Here is a 26,696-nt window from a genome sequence, read left to right as displayed (position 1 = left end):
AGTGTTTCTTTCGTTTTGGGGCTCTGGACAGCTGACTGTTTTCAGAGTACACTTCTTAAACATCTGTCCCCGTCCCCACCTGCCCTCTCCCTTTCATGTCTTTTTTATCTTGCCCTCAGTCTTAACATGATTCTAGTAGGGTGAATTCTGTTTTAATCAATAAACTTTTTTTTTTTTTTGGCTTTTATTAGCATTTATTTGAGACTGATTTATGTCCCAAATTAAGCAGGCCATAAGTTTTTGTTTCTTCAGTTTCTTCTGAGATATCTTTTTCTTCTGTGCATCCTCCTCTTCTGGTTTAGGGACAACTTGCCCTTTTTCAGTGTGTATGGTCTCAGTATGGCACGGAGACCCATTCAGGGGTTCATCCACCCACGAGCTCTGTAAGTTCTGTCTCACATCTCGGGAGCTTTGTTTACCCGAATATACTCACTGATCAGAGAATCTACACCCAACCCCTTAAGTCCAGCATTCCTCTCTGCATTTTTAAGTACGCGCAGTGAAGATTCAGCTCTCTTTTTGGGCTACGACCATGAGTGTCCAGCCTCACGGTTTGGCCTGGGCACGCCTACCTACTCCATAACATAATGGCACCATTGCTTCTGCAAAGCGATTCCTCTGATACTTGGTGGCTTTTTGGATTTGTATAGCCTTCACGGCCTGGGCAATTTCACGAGCCTTCTTAAAGTGAACATGAAGATTCGAATTTCTCGATTTGCAGGATTCGTGGGGTCTTCTCGGTCAAGTGAATGGAGAATCATGATCAGAGGTCACCTCAGGCTGCTTACAAGAAGAAGCAATCGATACGCATTTTGAGTCCTGGATGTCTGTTCTGGACTGAGTCATCCTGTGTCCTGTCAAACCTCATTATAGAACTCTTCATTTCACTAAAAATAATTTTTAGTTCTCCAAGATTTTGATCTTGCTGTTTCGCTTCCCAAATCAACTAACCTGAGGTTTCCGTTTCTCCGTGAGGTAGCAGCAGTAAGAATGTTTGACCCCAGAGAACCCCCGTGCTGCTTCCTCAAGGACAGTAATTCATTAAAGCTCAATAGATAATTGTTGAATAAAGTAGTAAAATCAAGGTAAGGAAGATTAGTCGATGGCATAAAATACGCTCATTATGTAGTGTTAGATTTTTTTTTAAAAAGTACCTTACAAAGGTGACACAAAGTAAGAGCTAAATTTTGTTTTAAAAGTTTATAACTGCGCAAATCGAAAGCTAAACTGTAAATTCAAAATACCAAAAATCAACAGTGGCTTTCTGATTGAGGGAATTATGATCGGTTTTTATTTTTTTCTTTCGGCTCATGTATTGTCCAGATTTCTCATGTGGAAGTGTTTCTGTTGTGAAAGGAAGAAAGGCTTTTATATAAGCCGTAGCTTTCAAAGATACCTAAAGCCCCACATAGTATTTTATCGCGTCTTGCTTCATTTTCCCTCAGCTCAGTTCACAGCCACTTCTTGGAGAGGGACGATTCTTATGGTGTCACAATTCAAATACACTGCAGTAAAGGGGCACGGATTCTTTCCCGGCGCCTTGTGGGCGACGTCCACCAGCAGGGGAGGAGACGCGAGGGAGAGGGCTTGCGGTGGTTTCAGAGGGTTAGCACCTAATCTGGAGATCAGGGAGCTGACCCGAAAGGGGTGTGTCTTTGCAGAAACAACCAGACTTCTTATTTTTTCTGGTGACGTGGCACTCCTTTCAAGCACCCAACACACATTGATTAAGCATGCACCGAGGGCCAGGAGCTATTCTGGTATCAAGTCTCTCCTTGCTCTCCTGGAGCTTTCATGTCAGCAGGACAGGTAGAAGAAGCAAGCACGTAGCAGTAAGAGCTATGAAGAAAAGAGATAGACTGAGGGAGTCTCTTGGCTCGGGGAGTCTGGGAGGACCTCTGTCAGAGGGTGATTTTTGAGTAGAGACCCAAACGATGGGAAAGAACACATCACGCGAGGCCCTCGGGGGAGACTGCTTTAGGGGAAAGGAATATTGCAGGTGCAAAGGCCCTGAGGCATGAATGAGCTCGACCTATCTGAGAGAGAGCAGAAAGGCTGGCGTGAGGCGGACGGCGAGCGGGTGGTGGAATGGCAGCGGGTTAGAGCAGTGGGCAGCTCGTGCAGGGCCCGAGAGGCCTCGCTCAGGAGCTTACGTTTCCCACCTAAATGTGGTGGGTCTGCGGTGGGACGGCGTGAGGCACAGGAGTAGCAACCTGGTGTCCCCCCCGAAAGCTCAGCCTGGCTGCCGTGGTGACTATGTTACGTGTCCTCTAACTGGGAGGAGTTCCCTAGAGTTATATGGTAGGGACGGGGGTGGGGGCTGAGGGAACTGTCTGCTGCCGTTCTTCAAACGTTCGGTTACACTCAGCTATGGGAAGTTTAAAATTTTATCAACCCTATTTGGGGTATTTTCTAACGCCAAGGTAAGTGATTTGTGGTCAGTGTGTGTGAAAGTACCTCCTAGAATACTCTATGGGTTTCGTTCCCCTTGGAGAGAACAGAGTTAAGACTTGGTAAATAACAATTTCATCTGAAATTGGAAAATCATATCTGTTTGGGAGCAGTTATTATTTGAAAACGTTACCACAAATTTGGATAGTAAATGAGACTCTGTTTTCATAAATTTATTAGTGGGATTTGGGCTCTTCAGAAAGTAAGTACACAGATTTCAGGGGAACTGGATTCTAGGAAACATACTGTTATCATTTGTACTTGGGAATCCTTCAGATGCCTTTAGAAAACATTTAGTTTTGCAATTTGGTTTTCCAATTATTTTGAGAAATAGAATAATTTACATTTGCCTGAATTTTCCAGTTGTTTTCTGTACGAATAAAAACAAATATTTGTAATTGAGCTGTTAGCATCTTATATTAGCTAGGTACCTTAATAAACTAGTTGTGTAATACCTTTACCTTGGTGTCCGATCCTTAAGTATTGAGAAAAAGTATTAAATATATATTTATCAAAGAGGCTAGCTTAGGAAGACGGCTGCTAATTTTGGATTTCAGTTTTTGTATCAAAAATAAATTGAATCTAGGGAAAATTATTCCACTGCTCTCAGAGATTTAGTAAATACTAATTTAAAGGTCTGTGGCATCTTTGGGAAATGAAATCTTCTGGTTGTAAAACTTTCCACTTTCCCTTCGCTTTGTGTGGTTTAGAAAAGAAGACTCTTTCGTCTCTGTATGTCAGATTCTAATCGCCTGGGTCAGGACTGGCAGATAGGTTTCATTTCATGGGCCAGCCGTCACCTATGGGCTGTGGCTGCTGCCAACGGTTTGCTGAGGGGTTCTGCACCTCTGTTCCTGACCCATGGGAGAGAGTGCAGTGCCCTGTGAATGGGACCCCTCACCCCGCCACCCCCAGCTGAGGGTAGCTTTTGCTGGCTCTGATTTAGATCCTACTGAAGACGTGTGTCTCAGGTTTTGTGTGACCTCTGCAGAGACTGTAGTTCTTGACCCCATAACCTCGAGTGTCTGCTTTAGTTTTTCCAGTTTTTTTTTTTTTTTTTTTTATCGTTTCTCTCTAATGTGTCTTGGTCTCTCCCCTGCTGGCGGCTACTACCCCCAGTTTATGATCACTCTCAGTGGCCACCAGTGAGCAGAGCACCAAGCCCACCCTTTCCCTTGACTTGTCTTTTCGTGCCACACGCTCTCCCTACTCTTCGGTACCCCTTGTCCCACAGCCACTGTGCCCTCACCCTGTCTTCACGTTCCCCTTTGACACTCTCTCTGCTTAGCCTGGGATGGGAGAAGCCCGCCAGCTGTTCCCTCTGCGCCGGCACCGAGGCCCCACGAGGCCGGTCACGTTTCTCCCCAGGCTTTCGTTCCCCTAGGAGTGACAGTGTTTGTTTCTTGGTTGGGGCTGTTCTGACCTGGCCCTTCTCAGTAATGGTTGTGGGGATGAGAGTCGCCCACATACTTGACCGGGGGCTGTTTAGAATGTGAAGTATTTGGCATTTTTTCATCTCTGCTCTGGGCATTAGCCTCAGTTCCAGAATAAGATAATCTCACTTGACATTCTCTTCTGAGAGTTTGTTTGGGTATAAAAAAGTATAAAATAGGAAATGCTATAATAGAGGAATGGAGATACGTAGAAACTGAAGTTCTCATGTTGCCTTGTCCCTTTCAATAACTGTTCCATATCTTCATTTAGAAATGACAAGAATAAGGAAGGTCTCCCCCACCCAGAAATGCACTTTCGTGATTCTGATTTGTCTGTCTTTTTCTTTCTTTCTTCTTTCTTTCTTTCTTTCTTTCTTTCTTTCTTTCTTTCTTTCTTTCTTTCTTTCTTTCTTTCTTTCTTTCTTTCCTTCCTTCCTTCCTTCCTTCCTTCCTTCCTTCCTTCCTTCCTTCCTTCCTTCCTTCCTTCCTTCCTTCTCTCTCTCTCTCTCTCTCTCTCTCTCTCTCTCTCTCTTTCTCTCTTTCTCTCTCTCTCTCTCTCTCTCTTTCTTTTCTTTCTTTTTCATATTGGTCTGAATTTGATATATGATTGGCTTAAGATCCCAGGCTGAAATTCAGAGGCAGAACGTGGGTCTGATTCCAGTTAGGAAGCCGTCAGATGCTGAAAGTGGGGCGGGGTTACTGTTATGACCGTTTGCTGGATGTCCCCTCTTCCCTTGGGCCTTTGTGCCCTTGCTCCGACAGATACGCAAATGCAGTTGGCCCTCAAACAATGCGGGGTTAGGGGCACTGACCTCCTGCAACATCAAAAATTTGCATATAACTTTGGATTCCCCAAAACTTCACTATTAACAGCTTACTGTTGACTGGAAGCCTTACAGTAACATGAATGGTTGATTAACACATATTTTGTATGTTCTATGTGTTATATACTATATTCTTACAATAAGGAAGAGAAAACATTTACAGTATTTATTGAAAAAAACCCACATTTAAGTGGACCGGCACAGTTCAAATCCATGCTATTCAAGGGTCAGCTATGTAGGATTCCAAGGGAGGCAGCTCAGACTGGAACTGAGGTAACTCTGTAGTAACCGGATGCGGCCGGTAAGGTCCTGGGATGCCTAACTCAGGTGTCCATGGGTGTTCAGCTCGCTCTCAGTTTAATCAGTCAGAGCGGGGAGGTGGCCAGGGTCCCACCCGGGTCTTAGGGTTCTCTTCCAGAACTGCAGATTAGGGGCATTCTCGACTGTGGAAGGCAAGGACATAAGCTGTGGGCCGGAAGAGCTCTCGGGTGGCGATGAGGAGCCCGTGACCTTCGCGAACTTCACTGTGCTCCGTTCCGCTGCAGCGCCCGCAGGACTCACGTCGGGCCGTTCGGAAAAAGCAGTCACTGTGAATCCAGCATGTGCTAGGCCAGCTGCATGGCATTTTTAGAATATGGTTTTAGTTCTCTATTTTGAGAATGCACTTTATTCAGCCGCCAGTTGGTCAGCAGTACCGAGGGAGACTCTATGCATCGGAGGTTACAGGGCCAGCTCGGCCGAGAGGGCATGCCGCGATGCGGAAGCGCGGGAAGGCAGTCCTCGCGGAGGGACGCAGCTGGGTGTCAGCTTGAGAGGCCGCCGTGTTCCGCTAGTCAGCGGCTGCCACCCGTCACTCAGATGTATCGCCGAGAGCCAATGTCAGGGATTCTCAAAGTATTCTGAGTTATTTCAGAGATTTGTGAATGATACTCTTCATTACTGTAGGAAGTTGTTTGGTAGAAACAGTTGTGCAGTCCGATGAAAGATGCTAGCTCTAAACTGGTTAGACGCTTCCTCCAGGAGTAACTTACAGCAAAAGCAAAACTTCCCAGTTATCTCGTGCCAGTTTTGACACCCAGAATGGTCTATATTCACACATTTAGTACAGAACAAAATTTGATAAAAATGAGTTTTTTTAGACTACATTTTATGAGTCCCAATAGATGAATATTCCTGTATAACCATCATTACAATCAAGATATAGAACCTTTCCATCATTCCAGAAAGTTCCTTTATTCTTTTATTCTCCCCACTTCCTACAGGCAAACGTGGTTGTTTTTGTCACCACAGGTGAGCTTTGCCTGTTATAGAACTTCGTAAAAATAGACTCGTGTCGTGTGTACCCTTCTGTCTGGGATTTTCATCTAATCTAGTGTTTTGGGGGTTCATCCTTATAGCTGCATGTATCAGGAGTTTTCTGAGTTTGTGGATCTGTAAGTTAATTTTTTCTCCAAATGTGGGAAATTTCAGCCATTATTTCTTCCAATATATTTTTTTAATGCACTCTCTCTTCTTTTTGGGGTTCAGTTGTATCGGGTTACACTCTTGATATCTTCCTTTAGGTCACTGAAACTCTGCTCCCTTTTCCAGTTATTTTTTTCCCTCTTTTCCTTAGAATGGATTTCTATTGATATGTCTCCTAATTTACTAACTTTTAATTCTTCACTCTGCTCTCACATTCGTCCATTGAAATTTTTATTTCTGGAGTTTTCATTTGGCTTTTCCCCTCATAGTTTCTCTGTTGAGATTATTATGACTTATTTCTTACTTTAAGTTCTTAAGCATATTTATCATAGCTTCTTTAAAGTCTTAGTTGGCTAATTGCAACACATCAGGGACTGTTTCTATAGGTTGCTTTTTTCCCCTTGATTATGGGTCACCTTTACCATTTTTTAATGGGAAGTAATTTTTGATTATATACACATCGCTCTGTATAATGCTTTATAGAGACTAGACTCTCATTTTCCTCTCGTGAGTGTTGTGTGTTTGGTCTGGAAGACAGTTGGGTTAGTGGCTCGTCACCTTGATCTGAAGTGTGCTCGGTCTTCTGCTTTCGTAAGACACATCCCCAGAAAGCCCTTAATGTCCCCTCAACCCTGTAGAGTAGGACTCAGACTCCAAACTTCAACTCCCCAGTGATGTGCAGCAAACAGACCCTTTGCTTAGCTCTTTCAGACTGCCAGCGGTTTCTTTCTTCTGAGCTCCTTGGAGCTTTTCTTGATGAGCACAGCTATCGGGATTAGCTAAGAATTTTAGAGCCTTTACGTGCAGATTCAGGGGACATCTCCCTTCTTTTGTGGATTTCCCCCCTCCAATTTCAGCTGCTATGAGAGTGCTGAACTCAGCTCACTGACTTCTCAGCCCAGTACTGTGCATTTCTGCTCAAGTCCTCTCCGCCCTGGATCAGAAGTGGACCAGGAGGTGCCCCCAGGGGAAAAGCCAGGCAATGTGGAGCTCACTCAGCGAAGGTAGTTTTGTTGCTTACAGGTATCTAACCTACGTTTCTGCCTATTATGGTGGTTCTCTGGTACCTTCGATAGGTTTTTTAAAAAATTTGTTTTGTCGAGAGTTACAGTTGTTATCTTTCAGATAACACAAAAGGAGCCAGTAGAAGCTTAGAATAAACTACTTCACCATTCCTAAAAATCGACTTCCAGCTGAGTTTTAAAATCCATATTTTATATCGTACACATAACAAAGTATGAAATTTGGAGCGTAATCAGATAAATATTTACAAATAACGTTTTCCTTCCTCTCTGGCCTCATCTTATTTCTCCTCGCCCAGGAGGTTTCTGTCTAATACTCGTTTTTCTGCGTGCCTCAGCCTTCTGAGCTGCGTCGTCCCGTCCTGCATTCCCGACTTCGCTTGGCAGCGTTCCTGATTGCAGCACTCGCGCACTAAACCGTGATCATCAATGTCCTTGTCGTACACCCCTTTTGGCTACATGGGGGCATGAGGGCTTTACCTTGTAAATACTATCTAGTTCATTATTTGGCACATAGTAGGCACCTAACACCTAAGTATGCTAATAAATGAATAAATGAATGGAGAAATTAAACAAAAGGGAAATATTCGAAATGGAAATTTAAAACCTAGATTTTTGTGAAAATTCCATTTTTAGGGAGGACTTTAAATGGTGATTTTCCTATACCGAATTTCGTTGTAAGTTATCAGTATAAATAAGTAAATTTATACAGTGGGAAAGGCCGGGGAAGGCCTCGTTCACTGCTTCAGGCAGCTGGAAGTTCAGGGGCAGGCCGGCAGCGGAGGGGCCATTAAATCCTGGACTCATCTGCTCTCCTTTCTCCTACACTAACTCAGGACAGGACTCTGCAAAAACACTGAAGCACTAATGCATTGCAGAAGAGCGGGTGACTGGTTTTATGCCACTTTGCATCACATAGGTTACATTTTGATCTACGGCGAAAGCTCCATTTGCCAAGTAAGATAACCCAAACCAGTTTACAGAGAAAATTCCAGTAAGAGGACATAAAAGGCTAATGTTAATAAATGGTCTGCTTTTTCTTTTTGAAATCAAGGTGACTGACATAGGAAAAAGAAATCTTAGGGCAATCTCTGGACCTATCTGCTCATGCATAAACTGAAAGGGATTCAATTTAATTATTTTGCATTCTTAATGTTTGCTGTGGCATTAACTGAGAAAGCTGCTTATTCCCTCATTCATTTATTTCTTTATGCACAGTTATTTTTTATACACATACTATATACCAAGCGTGGTGCTGGGTCCTGAATACATGTAGATGAGTAACACATAGTTCCTCCCAACAGAGGCCTCCGAAAACTATACTGTATGTTGAAATATGTAAATATTGACATATAAACAAAATACTATAAGAATATTTAAGTTTGCTTGAAAAGAGGTAGGAGTATACCTGGGAGGAAATGACTAATGAATTAGAACTTAAAAACAAGGGCGAAGATTCTTTTTTAAACATCAGGCAGTGGGAAGACCATCTGATCTCATACGTGGAATATAAAGAACAAAATGAACGAACAAATAAAACAGAAACAAATTCACAGACACGGAGGCTATTTAGAATTTGTTATGGTCTCAGGAGACAACAATATAGGGCAAGTATTCATAGAAATTATGCTGATTTCCTAGAGTGTTTCTGCTTCTCTACTCAGCTAGCAGAGTGTTTCCGCTAAAAGTTGGTCAGAACTGGTCCCTCTGTGTCCCAAAGCTTCTCTACTGGCTCCTCATGTGCTAAGATGCTCTTGCTCATTGAGACCTTGGGCTCTTCCCATGTTTCCCAGGTAGATATCTTCATGGCCAAATTGTATTCTAGAAGATTTGTATATATATTTTAATATATGTATATTTTGATATATATTAAAATAGTATTCTAGAAGATATATATATTTTTAATTCTCTCATTGCTCTTAGGAGTTTTTAGGAAAAATTAGGTTCAATTTTGAGGTAATATAATTTAAAATAAAATTAACTAAGATTATAAAAAAACACTACTACTCAGAAATGATTAATTAATAGGTAGATGATTCTGTTTGAAGTCATCACAGGTGGATTTTAAATGCTGTCTTCCCCTTGCAGGATTTCACGCCTTTTTCATGAAAGTATACGGATGCAGATATGTGATTTTCTGATCTACTTAGTGTCAGTGGATTATTGAACATCTTGGTTTTCAGTATGCTAATATTAGGAAGCAGCAGATTAATGGCCTTTCAAAATTATTGTCATTTTACTTTGTTATCAATGAGTATGTATTCTGTTTCATATTCCTACAGCCACATTTGACTAATAAGGTGTCTTCTGAGATGCTTGAGTATTATTTTAAGGCTGGTATACTTAGCTCAAAAAAATAAAAGAATTTCATTATATAAACTGAAAAATGAGAAAATACAGAGATGTTTGCCAAAGGACCGGTATTTAGTAGAAAGAAAATTTCTTATTTCTGGTTATAACTGGGAATATTAGGAAAATGGGGGTCTTTGCAAAATATCTTTTGGAAAATATATCTTGTTGACGTTTATGTAAATATAAACTTTAAAATGAAGACACTAATACATATCCTTAAGTGTAAATTTTACTCTGTAAAAATATATGATCTTAGTTAAGTGGGACATTAGCTTTGTTCCTCTATACAGTCCTTTTTTCTCACTCCATTTTTAATCAAGTTGTTTCTATTATAATGATCAAAATCTGATTCTGATTTTTTAAATCCGTATTGCTAACTTGGATTACCTATGGGAAGCCTGTTCCCAAGAGGGGATGTGTCTCATTAATGTTTTGTAAGGGAAAATTTAATGCTGGGATCTGAAATAGGGGCTGTTTCAATATACTTTGATTTAATTTTTGAGCAGAAAGATCATTTTCAGCGACTTCGATTTGAGAGTTAAACTGTACTTTGTATTTTAGGTAGACCAGTGATTGGCTGTCACCATTTCCAGGAGGGAGATTTGCAGAGGATTAATAAGGTCGGAGGAGTTTTATTTTTGAATTCATCGCATAGAGTACATAGCACTGAAGTAAAAGGTAGCTTGCAACTGAACTTGGGAGGAGGATGGTTATTTTGTATATAAATTTTTAAAATTTGTTATTACAACATTATTGTCACAAATCCAACAGGAGTTTCACAGTCAAGCTTTCTTTGTTGCATGCTTTCTTTGTTGCATGCTTCTTCTATTTTAAGCTTATAGTATAAGTGTGACTTTAGAGTTCCAGTGTCCTAATACCTAACTGTATCATTCCTTCTGAGATGGATGGAGTGATAGGATCAGATGTGTATCAGCTTCCTTATTATTGCCTTTCCTCTCTCTTTCTTCTTTGATTTCGGAAAAACAGCTACCAAGGTTGGTTTGAGACCTTTGATGACTTCTCTCACTCACAGATTCAACTCTTTTAGCATTGATCTTTGTCCTTCTCTCAGGGATAGAGATAACTTGATACTACTCATGACAGAGAAGGAAATTGAATGTGAAGGAGCAAGAGAAGTAAACTAGAGAGAAGCAGTATCATGACTTTTAAGGCAAAAAGAATGGAAATTCCCTCTGGGTATTGTCACACAGACTCGGATTATAAAAGCAGATAAAAATGTTTTATTGTTTTAGTGTCTTTGTCTAGAAGCATAGAAAAGAGCCAAAGAAATGGAGGACCATAAAGTCTTACTTGAGAAAGAACTCTGATAATCTTGTTACGCTAAATTTAGATTGTTTGCAGAATGCCCTCTCTTTTTGCCTCTTCTACTTGTAAATATATTTCTAAGTACTTTCCGAATTTTGAGCACCTCTTTTTCACCTGAAAGCTCACACCAAATACCAGAACGGTTTGCCGATTCTTTTATTGTCAAAACATTAGTCCTCTGAAACCCCAGAGCACCTGGCCGCCTTCCCTGGCTCAGGATGTCAAATGTCCCTCGTGTCATCTTTCTGTCTCTGAACCTCTCGTGTATGTGGGTCTCTGACTTTCATGTATGTGTGGTTCCCATATGTACATTTATAGTCAAATTTGATTATTTTCTCTTGTTCATTTGTCTCACGTAGATTTAATTATTAGACTAGCCAAACGAACCTAGACCGGTAGAGGAAAATTTCTTCCTCCCCAACAAATGTCTAACAGGAACCTCACATTTAGCAAGTGCACAGCTTACCTCCAGTTTCTCAAACTAAGTCCATTCTTAGTTAAATCCATATCTTGGTCATCTCAAGTAAGTGGTTACTTGATTTCTTCCCCGTCTTCACTCTTTGTATGCAATCCATCACAAGTTTAGACAGCTCTGTGTCTAAAAAACATCTTAAATCTCACCTACTTTTTTTCACCTTTCCATTTTCCACTTGGACGAGTCCCCTCCATGCCTCACATGGGCCTTTCTAATAGCCTCTAAATGTGTTCCCAGTTTCCAGTGGAATAAAATCCAAGCCCTTCATTACAGCTTTAAGAATTTCCACATTCTGATTCCTCCCGCTTCTTCCAGCTGATCCCGTTCTACCTTCCTCACCAACCTCTCTACCTACAGCGACCTTCCTTCTGTTCGTCATTCAGGCCAGGGTTACTTCCTGAACCGAGGCCCCTTCGAACTTCCCATATCCTCCATGTAGAATGTTCTGCTCCCAGTCTTATCGCTACTAGCTTATTTTGTCATTCAGATACCAGCTGCAGGCTACACAAGTGGTCCCCAATCGTGTTCCATCGCATTCTCTAACTTATTTTCTTTATAGAACTTAAACTACATGAAATGATTGTACGAACTTTTCTTCTGGACTAGAAACCCCACAAAAGCTGAGAACAAGGACTTTGCCGTTTTTATTCCTTATTATAGCCCCAGGGCCGAGAACAGTGCCTGGCGTATAGTGGCATGCACTCAGTAAAATGCAGTAAGCGGATGTGTAAATGAACATGTAGAGATATATTCACAAATATTAAAAAGCTAGCTACTGACTATAATTAATGACACTTTCGTTTATTTGATTGAAAGTTGCTAAGACAGTAGATTTTCTTGTCATCACAAGAAAAAAAATTATTAAGTATCTGAGGTGATGGGTGTTAACTTATTGGGGTAATCATTTTGCAATATATACATATACATCAAGTCATTATGTCGTATACCTTAAACCAGTACAATGTTATATCTCAGTAGAACTGGAAAAAACACTCCATTTGTAGGTGTAAAAATAGCTTTTCTTGGCTATGGAAAAGCTTCGGACTTGCTAAGACTACCAGCTGACACAGATAAGGAAGGACGCAAAAGACAAATAGTTCTTGAGTTCTGAGCTCATTGGAAAAAAAGGCCAAGGTAGGGAAAAGTCTGTGTGTTCAAGTGTCTGGAAAAGAAGTCAAGTGCCACGTGAGTGGTTTTGCTATTAGTATGGCGTGCGAGGCTCTGTGTCACTGTGCCTTCCTGCCCGCTGCCATTCCGCTGGGACATTAGGGCGTCCACTGGAAAAGGCCACTTTCCTGTCAGCCTTAAGCAGCAGTCATTGCTTTTACTTTAAAAAAGTGAAGGTTTCAATTAAGTTTTAAAAAGTAAGGTGATCTTTGAGATGTAAATAATATGGTAAGCTGTAGTCAAGTGTAAAAAGCTGAGTACACTAACGTGGAATGTGCTGTGTGAGCGGTAAATGGATATGCAGCCTCCTGTTGCCAGAGGAGGACTTTTGTCTTGTCTTTGCACAGAAGAGAGAATGCAAGGGAGTCTGGGTCAATTAATTGCCTGCCAGGGTACTGCCCTATCTATTTCAGGCAGGGAAAACTGGAGAAGGCTGACTGGTTTGCTCTGTAAGTAGCTTCTTGATGAGGGAACTCAGTTTCAAATTCCTAGAAACCTTATGTGTTCATTTAATCAGATTTTGGCCCTGGGGAGAATTCAAGTGAAAAGAAATTGCACAGGTAGGAGATGTGGAAGTGGAAAGCCGACTCATTCAAGCCCTCGGAGAGGCAGTGCGCATTGGTGAGAGGGCATTCTTAGGGTTTACAATGGGCCAAGGTTTTCATTTCCAGATTCTTTCACTTAAGATCTTCTGCGTCTGAATTCTAGTGGAGAGGAGGCCCATCTCAAGCCTTTCTTCCCTCTGTTTAAGGGCCTTACCTTTGTAGTTCTCACCGATAACTGAAAAAAAGGGGACAGTCCTAATTTTGCGAGAGTTCTGAACACAGGTTTAGCAAAGGCCTGGATGGGAAGCCTAGCTTTAAAATAGGCTTCGATCTCCTCCTTTTTCAGGGTTTACTCCCTATTCTGTCCGGTTGACTCGTTACTGAGACATCAGAATGATGAACAGAAAGCCTCGTGGAGGGTCAGAGGAGCCACCGTTTGTAGTGATAGGTGACCATTGGCGGGGACCACTGCTGAAATGACTTGGTTACACGTTATGAATTGTTCGTCGTTAATTAACATAGCCACATAGCTGCGCACAGGTGGGGTGGCGCTAGGCAGAGCCTGGCTGCCTTCCCAGTGGTAACGGGAGATGGGAACTGAGCTCAGAAGTTCTGAGGAAAATGAGTCTCCAGTCGTCTCTAGTCTGAAGCAACTCAACATTAATATACGAGATCCGGTTTTATCTTTTTTCCCCTTTCTTTAATTTCCCCACCTCCACCACTCCCACCCCTGACCAATGGATGTTGCCTTTCCCCTTAAGAACTGGATCTCTGAAGATGAGTTGTCTCCTCCCACACGCTTGTGGGTGTGCACCTGAGGCCAGGGTGGTGTGCACCTGGGGCCAGGTGCACCCAGGGCCAGGTGCGCCCGGGGTATGGTCTGTGGCTCCACGTGGGGCACGAACCCAGGACCTTCTGCATATAGAGTAGATGTGCTAACCACTACACTATGGAGCCACCCTTGTTTTTAATTTTTTGAGGAAACAGTTTCCATAATAGCTGCGCCAGTCGACATTCTTACCAGCAGTGCGCAAGGGTTCCTTTTTCTCTACATCCTCCCTAGCTCTTATCTTTATGTCTTTTTGATAAAAACGTCTCTGACAGGAGTGAGGCCATGTCTCACTGCGGTTTTGATTTGCATTTCCCTGATTAGCTGAGCCCTTTTCCGTATGCCTGTTGGTCATTTATATGTCTTCTTTTGAGAAACATCTATTCAGGCCATTTGAATCTGCTGTTAAGTTTGAGTCCCATACATATTTTGGATGTTAATGTCTTATCAGATACATGGTTGGTAAATATTTTCTTCCATTCCATAGATTGCCTTTTCGCTTCGCCCCTTGTCTTTTGTTGGTTTGTTGTTTGTTATGTTGAGCAGAAGTGTTTTATTTTGATGCAGTCCCACTGGTCTGTTTTTGCCTTTGTTGCCTGTGCTTTTGGTATCATATTCTCCAAAAAATAATTGGCAGGACCAATGGCAAGCTTTTCTCCGGTTTTCTTCTAGTGATTTTATAGTTTTTGGTCTTATCTTTAAGTCTTTAACTCATTTTGAGTTGGTTTTTATATAGAGTGTGATCTAAGGGTACAATTTCAGTTTTCTCAACATCATTTATTGAAGAGACTACCCTTTCCCCATTGTCTGTTCTTGGTACCCTTATCCAAGTTAAGTTGAATTTATTAATAGGTGAATTTATTTCTGTTCCATTGGTCTGAATATCTGTTTTTATGTACCATACTGTTTTGATCCCACTTGTGAGTATATATCTAAAAGAAATGAAGTCAGCATCTTGAAGACATATCTACCCCGCCTTGTTCAGCACAGTTCACAGCAGCCAAGATATGCAAACGATCTGTGTCTGTCCATGGATATATAGATAGATAAAGAAAATGTAGTATGTGTACATATATTTATACATACATATGTGTGTGTATGTGTATGTATTATTTATCCTTAAAAAAGAAGGTAATCTTGCTATTTGTTACAATATGGGTGAACCTGGAAGAAATTATGTTAAGTGAAATAAGCCAGACACAGAAAGACAAATACTGCATGATCTCACTTATATGTGAAATCTAAAATAATGGAACTCATAGACACACAAAATAGAAGAGTAGTTACCAGGGGTGGGGGCTGAGGGAAACAGGGAAGTGTAGCTTGAAGGGCACAAAGTTTTATTATGTAAGATGAGTAAGTTCTGGAGACCTGATGTACCGCATGGTGACAGTAGTTAATGATACCGTATCATGCACTTGAAATTTGCTGAAAGGGTAGATCTTAAGTGTTCTCATGACATAACACACACAGACACACATGAAAATGGTAACTTAGTGAGATGACGGATATGTTAATTAACTTTTGTTATAGTTAATTGTGGTGATCATTTCACAATATTTACATAAATCAAAATATCAAGTTGTATACCAAATATCAAATTGTGTGTGTGCGTGTGTGTGTGTATACAATTTTTATTTGTCACTTATACCTAAAGATGAAAAAAAAAACCCATTAAAAAAAAGCTACCCAGCACTAACAACCTTAATATGGGAGATGCACATAATAAAAAAGGACAGCACAAAGTCACCGGCCCATCATAACTAGAAGGTGGCCTGGAAACCACTTAATCGCCCACAGGGACACCGGCTGCCTCTTCGGGATCTTTATCTCAGTGCCTTTCCGCTTCCCCGCTCCTTCCCACCCTCCTAAAAATCTAGGAATAGCTCCTCAATCACAAATGGTTTTGAGTGTACAATTTGCTATATACTGGGGATATAAAGAGGTGAATAAAATAATCTGTACTTCAAGGTATTTAAATAATCTAGGTAGGTAATTATACATGTAAGCAAATTTAATTCTGTACAGTATTTTAAGTGTAATGTAAGAATGTTCAAGGAGTAGAGAGAACATTGATGCAAAAAATGCTTAAACCAGTGTGAGGTGTTAAAATGAGATGTTTAAATGCATTTAGGAGGACTCAAAGCACTAGGCTGACTGATTATTGTTGTTTTTGGCACGATTTTCTTTATCAGAGGATAAAAAGGCTATGTTAGTCTAGCTCTGCCGTATTCATTTGTTCAACATGGGCCGTTTAGAGAAAATTTGAAATCAGTGATAATATTGCTTTATTTATGCAATTCCAATATGTTAATTAGAACACAGGCTTTTAAGTAAGAACATCAGTGACATAAAGGAGGTTCTTTTTGACACAAAAGATAGAAATAATAGTCCGTTGTTTTCGGAATTTGTCATCTTTCATTCTTGTTTGGACTTAAAACTTTTCTTTTAATCTAGAATCAGAATGTATCTTAGAAATAAAATGCACCAATATATGATAAAACTCACAAATGGGTTTATACCAGCTCTTGGCTTAGATTAGACTAAACTTTTTTGAACTATAACTTCTATCAAGTCCTTTGGCTGCATAAGCAGGGATTTATCCGAGACCGATACAATAAACTAAAATGGATATTAGATGACCTTAAATCAAAACCACGTGATACCTAATGTTGAAATTAGAAGAATTTGAAGTGAATTTTTTTTTTTTTTTACTTTTATTCAGTAATGACTTCAATTTTAAATTATGTTATTGAAAGGTTACTGGAGCTTTCATAAATTATTCATTTTCAAAGGTCTAGCTATTTCAGGCCACATCCCTGAAACACAGTGGGGTTAAGTAAAATGATTTCCTTTTGCTGAAGCATTCATAAATATCTCTTTGCCTTATGTCCACACCTCATTTAGATGTTTGCTAGCTCAAGGGGTGCTTATTTCCCACCATCGGGTCATCTCATCTCATCGTTACCCTTTAGAGAATAATTTGGGATAATTTGGGAATGAGCTCTTTCTCATTCTGATTATTCCACTGGCTTCAAAACTGAGAGAAAAGTTAATTGCATCTCTGGGAATTTTAGCAATTCTTGAATCTTCCTATGTAAGCCAGTCTTTGTAAATGGTTGTGATCTTATGTCTTTCAAGAAAGGTAATAGCTGTATCCTTTTCGTACTTACACTTTCTACTTTCTACTTATACTAATTCTTTCTACTTATATCGATTTCGGTAGTAATGGGCTTATCCATGGAGATACTCTTGTTCATTCATGTATTTTTGTTACAGTTAGGATGACTACATTAGTTAAAAATATTTTTAAGCAAGGTATTTTCTGAGTAGATTTTTCTTATTCTGAACTAGCCAGTCTTCATGATAAGACAGAGCTACTCAGCTGGTAATTAATCATCTATAATTATGCTTTGGAAAAGCCTCATATTCAAAGACACTCAATTCATAGTCATAACTACAATTTGTAAATACTGAAAAATTTATATCCTGTAATCTCTTTGAAAGATTAAATCAGTGACTGAAAGATTGCCTCTCTTCCTGAAAACAAGTATTATTCAGTACAGATAGTGCTATTTTATGCAATATTATCAAGCTTTGTTGAGTTTCAAGTTCTGAGTAATTTATCTTTTTCCTATCCTTCCCCTTCCACATGCAAAGTCCCTAGATGGCAGGTTCTGCCCTTGATTAACCTTGTGGTAAATGAGGCTTGGAAACCTGTGAAGACCACGGAACAGCATTTCCATAAGGATGGCTTGAGAGCAGCCCAGCAGGAAGAGGGAGCAGGTTCAGAAAGTCAGGGGAAGCCAGAGAGCAAAGTGAGGAGCGAGTGCGTGGTAAGTAAAAACGACAAATGCAGAGTGACTAAATTCACAGAAACTTCGACGGTGAAGTTCAGGAGACCAACTCGTCATTGCTAGAGAGTGGATGATAATGAGGAACATTTATTTAAAGCTAGTACAAACAGGACATGCAAACAGAGGCTCACGGACATGGACAATAAACTAGTGGTTACCAGAGGGTAGATGGGTCGGGGAGGTAGATGGGGTCAAAGGGGTTAAATACGTGGTGACAGAAAGAAATCTAATTATGGGCGGTGAACACACAAGTCTATATATATATATATATATATATATATATGTATGTATGTATGTATATGTGTGCGTGCGTGTGTGTGTGTGTGTGTATGCCTTACTGTTGAATTGTACACCTGAAACTTATTGGAATTTTGTTAACCAATGTCACCATAATAAAAATAAATAAATAAAAATAAAGCTAGTGCAGATTTGAGGATGATTACCTGGAGGCAAAAGCTGGTGAAAATGGAGAGATTGATGATACAAAAAAGAAGGAATAGTTGTTAAAAATTCTTGGAGGAGAGAGAGGGGAGCAGATCAAGAGCTTATCTGGTGGAGGTAGCAATGGCAAGGAAGCAGAGCACCTGTCGAGAGACGAAAATGGGGCCAGAAAGAATTGTTAAGATAGAGATTGGGCTGGTTAATTTTATGTGTCGACTTGGCTCGGCGATGGCACCCAACTATTTGGTCAAATACCATTCTAGGTTTTTCTGTGAAGGTATTCCTTGAGATGTGTTGAACATTTCATCAAACAGACTCTGAGTAAAACAGATTATCTTCTATAAAGTGGGTGGGCCTCATCCAATCAGTTGCAGGCCTTGAAAGGGAAGACTGAGGTTCCCCAAGGAGGAAGGAATTCTGCCTTCTGCTCTTCCCCAGGTCTTCAGCTTGCCGGCCTGCCCTGCAGAATTTGGACTTTCCACCCCACAACTGTGTGAACCTGTTTCTTAAAACAAACCTCTTTCTTTCTGTGTCTGCTTACTTTACTGCTTCTCTGTCTGTGGAGAGACCTCATACAAAAATTTCGTATGGAATGGAAGTTTATTGTAAATTTTTGTTTATTTAAATTAGTTTCTAATATATAGTACATTGGTTAGACATCTATGTAGTTCATAAAATGATCCCCCCAATAGCTCCCTCCCTCCCCTGGCCCTCCACTTAGCCATCATATTAATGCTAACTGCATTCCCTCTACCGTGCTCCCCCTCCCTGTGACCAACTATCAACTACTAATTTATACTTCTTTAACCCTTCACCCCATTCTCCTGTGCCCCCCATACCTCCCATCCCCTCTGTCCATCACCAAATTATGGAGTGGAAGAGTTTTGAAGATGCTCAGATAGCAATGTCAATTTTTTTTTTTTTTTTTTTTTTTGTAAAATGGAATACTAAAATATGTAATGGAAGTGAGGAGTAGACTTGAAGGTAGAAAAGTTTCCAAAAGATTGTTGGGTGGACACATGAGACTGTGAATTCTTCCAGAACAGAGATCTTATTTGTTTTGCATCCTAAAATCAGCACAGTCATTGGCATTATGAAAGTGCTCAACAAATGTGTGGCGTTTGTCAAATAAGCTCAATCCAAGAACTGTGAAGGGTCCAGCTGAGGTGCGTGAATTCACGGCGAATAAATTTGTCATACTTCTGTGACTTTTTGCAACAACACGGGTTTTTTGGAACGTCGGATCAGAAAAAGTGGACCATAGGAATCAACATAACGAGAACTCTGGAGGGTCAAGAGCCGAGAACAACAAGGGGCAGTCTGACGTGCCCGCGATTCCCTGACTCAGGCGCATAGGTATAGAGTGGAGTCACTACTGAATGAACGACTGAATGGATTCGGTGGATTTCATGTGCTTCTTACAAATAAGAATCTGGTGTCCACGGTGGGAAAAAAAGGTAAAAAGAACCTTATGCAGACAGACTTAACCTCCGTTTATCTGACTTCTGACGTGGCTATACTGCATGTTACACCTGAGTCATGAATTTATCAGCCAGAGCTGGTGTTTGACGTTTCAGCCATTCTCCTCTGTAGGAGGTCGTATAGTGGCCCCAGAAGTTATGGTCATGTTCTAGTACTTGGACCCTGTAAGTGTCACCTTATTTGAAAAAGGGTTTTTGCAGATATGATTAAGTTAAGGATCTCGAGATGAGATCATGTTAGGCCAACTGGGTGGGCCCTTGACTGAAGTCCTTGGAATGGCAGAGGGAGATTTGAGAAACAGAGAACGTTCAGTGAATACAAGTAGAGATCGGAGTCACCAGAAGCCAGCAGAGGCAAGCGAAGACTCTCCCCCCTCGAGCATTCCGAGGTGCTGCCGGCACCTTGATTCGGACTTTCAGCCTCCACAACTGTGAGAGAGTTTCTGTTGTTTCAAGTCACCTGAGTAACTTTTTAATAGAAATATGTCCCAAAGACTCCATGAAACATACACTAAAAATTATTGGTTGTTTATCTGAAATCCTAACCTAACTGGGCATTCTGCATTTTTATTTTACAAATCAGGCAATCTTACTGTAATCTCAAGAATATTTGAAAATGAAGAATTGACTGGGAATGATACATAGAATCTGTCAAGTAAGAACTGGCATCAAATTTTTTAAAAAAGTTAATTAAGTAAAAGAAAAATGAAATTGGCATCATGGGAGTATTACATAAGCTACAAAGTCTTGAAATTTTGCCCAGAAAAGTAACTGAGTAAAGTGCTTGGAAATATAAAAGGTTTTTCATGCCTTAAATTTGATCTAAAACTACCTTAGAAGTGGTTAATTTGTTTCTTGTGACTATAAAAAATAAGGACTAAATTCTATCTGATCCTGACTTATTATTTTTTAATCTCTGGAGAATTAGGACTAAATTGGGGACGACTGCTTCTTATTTCTGCTACTGATAGTTTATTAGATTCAGCTCAAAAATAGGTAAATTAAAGAGGAATTAGAGAAAATGAGCACACCACATTCGATGAGGCACATTCAAGGACTTCTTCCCCCAGGGCCTCCGTGTATTTCCAGCAACAGGAAGAAACTCCAACCAGCCCATTTTTATTTCACACACCTCAGGAGCAGCAACTAATAACCATGAGGCAACATTCTGGTTTCCTCTGTTTAAATATTGTAATCTTGACGTTTATAATCACCGTTGCTTCCCCTTGCGAGTTTTTAAGCACAAATATGCAGGTGATTAAATAAGTACATAATTAAATCCATTCAAGATCAGTAGAACAAGCAAATGGGGTGGGGGGGCAGCCATGCGGGGTGGAGAGAGGGAGAGGGAGCTGTGAGAGAGAACAGAAACAGAGCGACCGAATCCCCCATATTTGTACTTTACTTAATGCAAGACAAGTGGATTGGGTGGATTTCATGTCTCTTACAAATAAGAAGCAGGCGCTCAGGGTGGGCAAACCAGGTAGGAAGAGCCTTACGCAGGGACTCCCTCTGTTAGCATTGTTTTTGACTCTAGTGTACTGAATGACAGCCCTGAGCGAAAGACAGCGTTGCCTTACCCCTGGCAGCTGAAGACTTTGGACCCTGTAGGAAGGGATGACAACAGGGCCGTCAAGTAGACAGAGGTCTGCTCCTTTGAGGAGATACCTGGTGACATTGGTGCTGCAGCAGGTCCCGGAGGTCGAGGCCACAGAACTCACAGAGACAAGGCGAGGACAAGGAGTGGGCCCCATCACCGCCTGGCCAAGGACATAAAGGTCAGGTCTCTAGAGGAGACTTATCTCTTCTCTCTGCCCATCGAAGAACCTGAGACCTTTGAATTTTTCTTGGGGGGCGTCCCTCAAGGACAAGGTTTTGAAGATTATGCCTATGCAAAATGGACCTTGGCTGGCCCAAGTACCAGTATCAAGACACTTGTCACCATTGGGGATTATAATGGACATGCCTACCTTGGTGTAAGTGCTCCAAAGAGGTAGCTATGTCCATCTGTGGTGCCATCATCTTGGCCAAACTCTCCATCATCCCCATGAGGTGAGGCTACTGGGGGAACAAGGTGCACAAGCCATACACCGACCCTTACAAGGCGACTGGCCGCTGTGGTTCTCTGCCGGCATGCCTCATCCCTCTCTCTGGGGCACCGGCATCTTCTAGGTCTCTGTCCCCAAGAACCTTCTGCCGATGGTGACTGATGATCACTCCACCTCGGCAAGGGGCCATGCAGCCACCCTGGGCAGCTTTGCCAAGGTCACCGTTGATACTGTCTCCAAGACGTACAGCTTTCTCATTCCCCATCTGGACAGTGACCATGCTCACCACGTCTTCCTGCTAAGAACTGACCGACTGTCTTGTGAAGACTCACTCCAGAGTTTCTGTGCAGGGGACCCAGACTCCGCCAGTGGCCACCTTGTAGGTGTTACCAGGCCCTGAAACTCTCATATTCTGCCACATTCTTCCTGCTGTAGATTCTGGAATAAGAAAGGTCTAGTGTCTGGAAAACTGGGTCACAAACACCGATGACATTTGGGGGAAGAAATAACAAATTAGGAGTGTGGAGGGCTGATTTGTGTTTAGTTGAATTGCAGGCCTAGGGATTTGGGGAGAGACTATTCTTAGAATTTTTTGAAACCTGAAGTTTTCCAATTACACCTTCAGTAAAGAAAGTTAATAAATATAATCCTTTTTGTATGAAGAATTCTTGTTTATGGAACATGTAATTGCTTTTTATTCATTAGGCTACATGGAGTAAGATGAAAGCACAGTTCATCATTGGCTTCACCTGGTAAAATTAAGATAAGAGATCAAATATCTTTTGAAGTGCAAATAGAATATTTATTTTTGATTTCTGTCCTTTGCAAATGCATTATGTTTTGGAAGGTTTTCATTCCACAGTTAGACTAAGAACAATTCAAGTTTGATCCCATATCTGTCTCTCCCCGCCTCACCCCTTTTAAACACTTAATACTAGCAACACTTTAACTTTATCCTCACAACTCAATTTGCTACTTACATTTATAGGTTTAAGGCAGACATAAGAAACTTGTTTCTTTGCTACAGAGTGCTAAAAAATAGAAGATATTAGTAATCAGGAAGGGGACTCTCTACCATCAATAATTTTGTGACTGGAGTATTTACTCATTGGCCGAATATTGTGTTTCTACACTGGCTAGCCATCTGTCTGTTGGTAACTGTGTTCATTTTTTTATTGGGGCCAAGCAAATTAGCCCCAAACCCATTGCTTTAAAACAAGTAGTTATCTCACCGTTTCTGTGGATCAGGATTTTGAGAGTGGTTTAGCGGGGTGGTTCTGGCTCAGAGTCTCTTGTGAGGTTGTGGTCAAGATGTTCAGATGTCCTCTGAAGGTTTGACTGGGCTGGAAGACCCACTTCCGAGATGGCACACTCACATGGCTATTATCAGGAAGCCTCAGTTCCTCATCATGTGAACCTTTCTGTAGGGTTGCTCGAGTGTCCTCACGAGATGACAGCTAGCTTCCTCCAGATCAAGTGATCCAGGAAAGCAAGATGGAAACCTTAACGTCTCTTTATGGCCTAGCTTGGAGGTCACGCGCTGTTCTCTGCAACATGCTGTTGGTTATAAACGTCTGCTCCTTGCAGTGTGGGAGACTATCCAAGGGCATGAATTCCAGGAGGCAGAGATTGTTAGGGGCCTTTAGGGAGGGTGGCTATTACAGTAATGAAAACTGTTTTTTTTTTTTTTTAAATTAAGTTTTCCCTTGGAGTACTGAGATCATAGAACCACTACCAAGCATGCTGCTTTATTTTTTCCAATTTTATTGAAATGTAGTTGACATATAACATTGTATAATTATAAGGTGTACAATATAATGATTTGACATATGCATATATTGCAAAGTGATTACCACACTAAGTTAACATCCATATGTAAGCATGTTGCTTTAGACACACACACACACACACACACACACACACACACACCTCAAAGATCAGTACAAGCACTAATTAAATTGAGCTACAGTTGGGTGTTGGAGTACGATATTGTCAATAACATCACTTTAGCCATGAAATGAAATAGTACCTATGAGTTTTTAACTTTTATTTTTAACACAGCCAATAACATCTATATCAGGAACCTCAGGTCTCGTTACAAGTCAGCTTTAATGGATGGTAGGACCAGGTAAGGTTGGGGTAGGCAGAATAGTTAATGGATGTATTTTCAGTAGATTGAATTTGGCAAGGTATCAGTTGCTTTTAGTCAAGATTTTCTCCCCATGAGGATTAAACCTTTGTTTTATGGGAAATAATTACTCCATCTCTTCCTAATCTATACATTCGATAAAAGACTAGTCTGTGAAAAGTGTCGTTCAAGGAGTTTCATAACCCTTTAAAAAGTTCCTTGTTTCTCTTCCTTTCTTTTCAGGCCTCCAAAATGTTATTCCTTATTCAAATATGATTGAATGCTAAGATCACGTGTGCCAAATTATAATCTTAGGATTAATGTAGATTGTGAACTTAACAAGATGCCTTTTAAAATGTCCGATTTGTGCTTAATAAAGAAGGGAAGTTCATAAGGGAAACTTAAAATAAATGTCGTATAAGTCAGGGTTGGACTTCATTCTATAGTCTCTTCCTGCAGCTCTGTTTTATCATGTAAAAGGGAGTTACTCCATTCTGTCAGCGTGAGAGTCACTGTCAGGAACTCTGGGCATGTATTGAGAGCTTTCAAGCAGGGTGGATTCCATCCTTCTGGATCCAGAGAAATAAGTTAATCCACACAAGTGTGTACGGGAAGAGAAGGTGTTTCCTGAGGTCATCACTAGCCTTTATGCTACTGGGATTAAGTAGCACTCTTGAAATTTAGAAAGTTTTCTTGGTCATGGTCTAATTGTAGCTTTTTGTTCTGTCAGAGGACTTAAGGGCTGGTTATGTTTTAGAACAGTTTGATTTTACCACCTGAGGAATGAATTAAGAAGAATGGGAAATTTAAAAATGGGCTGTCGGCGGGGGAATAGTAAGCTTAACTAAAGCACTCACACTCCAGCAACTCTGCTTGTATTGATTCTGGAAAGCAGAGGTGCAACTAAATGCACTTCGACTTTAAGTTATTACACAGAAATTCATACCTGGTTTTATCCCTTTATTGATAAAATGATGCAAATATGCCTCTTGAATCCTAATGGGAACCTGACTCCCTCTTTAAAGAATTTACTACCCAGTTTTGTGGGTAGGATATTTGCACAATTCCCAGAAAACCTCCTCTTACTTGGGAAATGGCGAGGGTTTAGAAGTTCCTCCCAGAAACCAGAGACAAAAGCCAGCTGAATTCCTTACTGTATAGTGGTTAATTGAGTTAATTTGTGAAAAGCACTTAGAACAGTGCAGACAGGTAGGAAACTAAATAATCCTTTCTCACTCCACTTTGAAGATGCCAAACTGAAATTCATATAGTTACTGGATATTGACATCTTTTCCAAATAACTAATTATTGGATGTAGTAGCATCAGACAAGAGGACTTTTGCGTATACTGTGTTGATTTTCTTTCAGGTCCTTTTTTTTTTCTTTTTCTTTTAACCTAGAAAACATAATGAACTATAATTTTATGCCAATAAGTTATCTTGGAAACTAGATAGAGTAAAAACTACATTAATAGACTGGCGGCTGGGAAATTTGGGTTGTGGTCCCGGGTGTGTTTTCTATTAGCTCTTTGACTTTAGGAAATTTCTGACCCCCTGGAGCTTCGGTTTTCTTTATCTGTCATTAGCCTACTTGCTTACCCGCCATTTGACCCCAAATCTTTCTGGATGAAGAAGACATTTTTTTCTCTATCTCATCTCTACCACTCTTGCCTCTTGCCTGCTGTGTTTTTGTTTTCGGGCTTTAATCTTTATTATTTTTTATACAGTTCGATTGGGATAAAATTAACATACAATAAACTGCACATACCTAGATCTGTTTCGACATATTTATGTCAGATCATCACCACAGTCAGCGTAATACACGTACTCACCACCTGAAACTTCTCCTTACGTGTCTCTGTCATCTTTCCCTTTTCTTCCCCTTCCAAAGTAACACAGATCCGCTTTCTATCACTTTAGATTAGCTTATAGTTTCTAGAATTTCACATAAAGGGAATCATACAGTATATACTATTTTTTCATCTGGCTTTTTCATTCATCATAATTATTTTGATATTCATTCATGTCATTCTGTGTATCTTCATTTCCTTCCTTCCTTCCTTCCTTCCTTCCTTCCTTCCTTCCTTCCTTCCTTCCTTCCTTCTTTCCTTTGTAGTGTTCCATTATACAGACATGGCACACAGCATTTATCCATTTACTTGTTGATGGACATTTGGGTTGTTTCTTATTTTTGGCTATTGAACCTAAAGTTGTGAATATTTTGTACAAGCTTTTGCAAGGGCTTTCATTTCTCTTGGGTGAACACCTAGAAGTGGACCTACGGGATCACATGGTATGTGTAGGCTCGGTTTTCAAAGAAACTGTCAAGTTGTTTTCCCAAGTGGTCGTACCAGTTTCCATTCCTGTTAGAACTGCGTGAGAGTTTCACTTCTCCTTGTATCATTGCCAGCACTTGTTGTGGTTTGTCTTTTAAACAATTTCAGCCATTATGATAGATGTGTACTGGTAACTCATTGTTGTTCTACCTTGAATTTTCTTAATGACTATGATGTTGAACATCTTTTTATGTGCTAATAGCCATTCACAGTGGCTAATAGCCATTGCCCATTCAAATCTGTTCCCTTTTCTCCGCATCCTTGTCAACACTTTTTATCTCTTGTCTTTTTCATTATAGCCATCCTAATAGGTGTGAGGTGATATCTCATTGTGGTTTGGATTGGCATTTCTCTTTTCATGTACCCATTCCCATTTGTATGTCTTCTTTGGAAAAGTATCTGTTTAGGTCATTTGCACATATTTAAATCAGGTTTTAGTTTCGCTATTGAGTTTTATGAGTTCTTTATATATTTTGGATATTAACCCTTTATATGATATACGGTTTGCAAATATTTTC

At 40.5% G+C, this 26,696-nt stretch overlaps 1 non-coding gene and 1 pseudogene across 1 annotated transcript; one reads left to right on the top strand and one right to left on the bottom strand.

Annotated features, from left to right (window-relative positions):
- Positions 1-13,942: 13,942 nt before the first annotated feature.
- Positions 13,943-14,016, bottom strand: TRNAI-UAU. Its single transcript has one exon. It is a non-coding gene; the product is annotated as a tRNA-Ile (tRNA).
- A 6,899-nt stretch (positions 14,017-20,915) lies between these two features.
- Positions 20,916-23,630, top strand: LOC107498953 (annotated as a pseudogene).
- The last annotated feature ends 3,066 nt before the right edge of the window (positions 23,631-26,696 follow it).

The sequence above is a fragment of the Rousettus aegyptiacus genome, unplaced genomic scaffold (genome assembly GCF_014176215.1).
Source record: "Rousettus aegyptiacus isolate mRouAeg1 unplaced genomic scaffold, mRouAeg1.p scaffold_m13_p_18, whole genome shotgun sequence".
NCBI classification, from domain to species: domain Eukaryota; kingdom Metazoa; phylum Chordata; class Mammalia; order Chiroptera; family Pteropodidae; genus Rousettus; species Rousettus aegyptiacus.
Note: the sequence above shows the minus strand (reverse complement) of the source record. Positions and strands in the feature narration are given on the sequence as shown.